Consider the following 5,236-nt stretch of genomic DNA (forward strand, 5'->3'; position numbering starts at 1 on the left):
TGAACCAAACAAAGCTCTTCTGTCTTCCTTCCTCCTGCTTCACATGGTGTGCAGCACCCTTAATCATAGAAACATTAAGGTTGCAAAAGACCACTAAGATCATCCAGTCCAACCCCATCCCATCCCCACCATGCCCACTGACCACATCCCTCAGTGCCACATCTCCACAGTTCCTGAACACCTCCATGAATGGTGACCCCACCACCTCCCTGGGCAGCCTGTGCCAATGCCTCTACACTCTTTCTGAGGAAAAATCTTTCCTATCAACCAACCTGAACCTCCCAGGCACAGTTTCAGGCCATTCCCTGTTCCCAGGGAGATAGTACCCCAGGAGATAGTCATGATCAAGGATATCCTGTCCATGATGGTTTCAGTGATGGACCCCACGGCCAAGGTCTCATAAAGGCTGGCAGACGACAAAGAACTTCATGACAGGGAAAACCCCATAAAGCTGCTCCTGTCATTGGGTTGCAGCTCTCTGGAGGCAGGGCTGGCACTGCTGAAGCCATGGGATATGTACTGATCTCATCCCAAGGTGTCCACCGCAGTAGCCACACTTTGTGGAGTTTGTGGCAGCCCAGTCAGGGAGAAAGGCCTCCCATGGCAGGGATTGCCCTTGCTTGCCCCAAAAATGAACGCTGAGGCTGTAGATTGTATCACAAGATGGCTGGTTGCGCCTCCTCCATGCACTCAGGGGTTACAAACAGCTTGTGTTTGCACGGCCAATTGAAGGTGACACAATCTATGCCTTAGCAAAGTTAACAGAAGAGCAGAGGGTGCACCCGTCTCGCAAACAAACCCCATGAGATCAGGGACAGAGCTGCCAACAGGGCCTTGCAGGTAGCAGCACAGGAGGCAGTGTCCCACTGGTGGCCCTGCCATAGCGGGGTGTCCCAGCTCTTTCACTTCCTGCCGCCTCACCAAAGCCTGCTTCAGCCATCCCAGAGACACTGGGATGTCTGCTGGTCACCAGCATCCCCATGGGCCAGCAGGCACAGGGAGAAGAGAAGGCAGATGGGATCAGGCAGCTGATACAATAAAAATCTGAAACTCAGATGTCCTTCAGCGCAGCTTTGTGTCTGCCCCTTGAGTACAAAGGGTCTGACTGTCCTTTATTCCAAGCTTCGGTCCAGTTCCCTGCCTGCTCAGCTGGCTGCGTGCTCCCAGCAAAGCTGGGATTTGCTTTGGTAGTAATGATGTGGAGGGCCTGCATTCATGGAGGAGAACAAAGGAGCCTGGGGGAGGACAAGGCATTGCTTTGGAACCAGATGCAGCTCTTTGTAAAGGGGCTGCAGTGGAGATTTCCTGCATTTCCAGATCTCTGAGGAGGTTGTGGTGCTGGAATAGGGCCTCTGCTGCAGCCCAGTGTTTTATTGGGTTAAACTCTCGGGCTGCTGGAAGAACACTGCAGCTGCTTAAAAGATTTATACCTCTGCAAAGCCACGACCTCTCAATAAAAGGCGGCTGCAGACACTGACTGTACCATTGGCCTGGGAAGCAGCACTGAGCGGCTGTTCTTCTGTCACGCTGCCTTGCCTTTATATTTATGCTGGGGAGAACGTCAGCCCCCATGCAGGGTGCAAGCTCCTGCCACATGCCTGGGTGAACTGCATTTTCCTGGAAGAAAACACTGGCCCTGCAGCTGCACTCTGTGGCTTACTGTCTCATTTCATTTCCATGAGGATGAGATGGGACAGCTCATGCAGCCTGGGATAGGCCTGGGTCATATTCCTGCTGCTTCAGTGATGGAAGAGATTGTTTCCATCAGGATCTTGGATTCAGGATCCCTTCAGCACCACTGGACATTGTGCAGTAACTGTGCTGAGATGCACAGCACATTAAACGCTGGGAGAACCACTACACACAGGAACAGTTTTGTCAGTTACACTTGTTTAGATGCTGGAATCCATTAAGGATTAAGCCAAAGGAAAACAAGCCAAGGAAAACCCAATAAGCATTTGCATTCCTACAAAGGGAAAACACCTCATTTTGAGGCTTTGGGGAAGAAGCCTGTTATTCCACAAGAAGGAATCAATGGCAATTTAGAGAAAAGCCTCTTCTGGCACCTAGGGCTCGATCTATCCCATTCTCTTCTTGCCAGCTCTTAGCAGACACCTCTGCAAAAAGAGCTTCATCCTCAAGTGAGTTACCTATGTACAGCCCTTAATGCCAGCAGCCACAGTGATCAGATGTCTGCATCGTGGGAATTCTCTGAATTAATTGAAGTTAGTATTCTAACAGCATGAGCAATGCAAGTCTAGCTAAAGCAGAGAGGAACATGAAATAGGATTTAAAAAAACCAAAAATCAAAAAACAAACAAACAAGCCCTCCTAACTACTCATTTCATCAATCCAGCTGACTGCTTTTGATGAAACTCTCCACAGATGGATCTACTTACAGCTGGAACAACTGATAGCCAGAACAAATTCAGCGCCTATGTTTATCATTTGACAAAATTTTAAACACAACTTCAGAAGGAAAATAGTTTGGTAATAGGTACTGTTACCAGTGCTGCTATACGTGCATTTACAAAGAGGACCACAGCAGCACCCTGCCAACTGCCTGCCCTTACGTACCCTGCAGAGCACGGAGGATGTTAGGATTCCCACCCAGGGAATTCTTACCTCAGTCCTCATTGTACACAAGAAAGAACCACCTCCAGAAAGGCATACTGCAAGCAGCAGGCTCTGAGCATGTTGTGGTATCATGGAACTGCTTGGTGCCTTCTCAGCAACACATGGGAAGAGTTGCAAAGCAACTCACCCAAGAACATGCTATTTTCTTCATAATCTCTGCCAAATCCTCACCATCCCCTTTTCTAGTGGTAATGTTTCCCTTGGAAGAAAACAGACGTTCTAAGACTTACATTTCCAAATTGATTGTTTTATCAAGCAAGTAGAAAATACAGGATCTCCCTTCCACTTGGGGAAATGTTTCTTTTGCAGATCACTACTGCTTTGACACAAATATATCATCATACTAAATCAAAACACAATAAAGATGGTGATACAGCCTCACAGGAATTCTGCAGCCGCAAAGCAGTACATCAGTATCACATTTCACATCAGGAATTACTATTCATCTCAAAAAAACAACAGAATTTGACCAGCTGACCTACCTGCATCTATGGTCCCTTTCTGAAACTTAAGCAAATGTAAGATTTGCTGGCTCATTTCTCATTTCAGGAGAGATTCCAAAGATGACGTGCAAAATTCAACTTACAACCACCTTTCTTCTCTTTGTGTTGAAATGGTTACAGAAAAATGTAATAGGGAAAAAAAAAAAAAAGCTAGTGATGAGAAGGTACTGTTTGCAACATTCTCCATTTCCCAGAAGTATCCATCACAGCAGTACAACAGCATTTTAAACATAAACATTCGGGTTGGCACCTGGTAACCTCTCTCTGTTGAGACTTGTGTGGATAATCCGTCCCTCCTCCCTGCAAAACAAAAGATAATACACAGTAACAGACAGCTGGAAGGATTTTTTAGTGAAACTCCTTGGCTGCTCTGTATCTTTGGAAACTTGGAAACAAGTGTTAAGGCACTTCCTGGCTTCCTTTTTGCTCGTCTTGTGGCAGCACAATTCAGGTCTGAGTGTAACAGCAATATTAAGAAAATAAATAATATTTACACATCACCATCACACTCTCTCCAGCTGCAAGTTTTATTAGTCTCCTGAAACTTACCATATTACACTAAATCCAGATTAAACACAAGGAAAACAGAACCTACATGGCTCAATGGCTCATGACTCGACCACAGCTTGACTGTGTGTTTATGAGAGCTCCTGACATCACAGCTCATAGTCTTCTCCTGCTAGGAGTCAGCAGAACTGTAAGCTCAGAATCAGCCATGTCATCTCTAAATAGGTAACCATAAAATAAGACCAGAACTATTTCATCACGCAATGAAATGATACAGTGTCCGTAAATCAACGCACAAGTCCAAGCCCACATTCTCTCACCTCCTGAGCACGAGGCTGGCTCATGTCCCACAAGGGCAGAGACGCCATCCCATAGGCGGCCTGTTGTTACAGAAGCAATTCTATCATCAGAACCACAAGTGGCTGGAGGAAAGCCAAGGTTAAAAGGAGACCAACAGAAATAAAACAGCAGCAGCAGAGCTGCAAGAAGATTGGCACATTTTTAAGCAAGCGGGCTGATTATGTGGGAAACTGCACAGCCCACATTTCAGCCTCCACAACTGCCAAAGGTCAGCCCCACTGCACACTGGTGTGTCACAGCAGAACCCCAGGGGGTGCAGCAGGAGCTGGAGAGCAGGTAAAGCATCAGTGCCTTGAGGGTACACTTTAAGGTAGAAGAAAGCGAAATGTTCAGCCAAGACAACTTTGCAAAGAATATGCTGTATGGAGGCAGCTGAGGAAGGGAAAGAAAGAAGCAGACAATAAATTAATGGGAAATAAAACATCACTAAGGGCTCACACAAAATATTCCAGGCAACACTCCTGTTTCTGAATGCAGTTTTATGCATTCTATCTGTAGATCTTCTATCATTAAGTGACTGGAAGATTGGAAAGTCTTGACTTTTTCATTTTATATGGTACATGGTTTACTCTATGGATAAACCCTGTAAAGATAGTGCAGAGACCTCTGATAGTGTTACTGCTTCAGTCAGAACAGTACCAATTTAGCAGATGGTTTAGCTAGATTATGCAAAAGTCAGCATTATCCTAGACAGACAAATTTGAATTAACTATCAGCTTCTGTATGCCTGTTAAACACTGCAAAGCCCTTTGATAGGCATGAAGTTTGAGCCCAGACTAGGGAAGAATTTGCAACATAAAACACAACTATAATAGAGCTACAGATAGAAAACAAAACAGTAAGTAGTGATGAAACAAGAAGTGGCAGCATTGTCAAGCCAGACACCTTGTGTACAGCTGGGATCAGAGTGGCAGAGAAAGACCTGGTTCACAGGGGGCTTGATGACGTCTCCATTACAGGATTATTTGTCCTGTATCTGTGTTGATAATTCATCTGAGATTTCATTTTATTCCAGGTAATGATACCAGTTAGCTCCAGTAGACATTCTGATATTAAACCATCTTTCATAGTTAAGCTTTCTCACTGAAATGTGTGATTCTAGCAACACCAGGGCACATCCAGCACTTTCAATGTTGAACTGTTACAACTTAGAGGCTGACAAAAGGGAAGACGAAATGGAAACAAGTGTTCAATTTAAAATTGGCTAAAATAAATTTTATTTTACCATT

Source organism: Lagopus leucura, unplaced genomic scaffold (assembly GCF_019238085.1).
Source record: "Lagopus leucura isolate 7727_CA_CO unplaced genomic scaffold, USGS_WTPT01 Super-Scaffold_741, whole genome shotgun sequence".
Taxonomy (NCBI): Eukaryota; Metazoa; Chordata; class Aves; order Galliformes; family Phasianidae; genus Lagopus; species Lagopus leucura.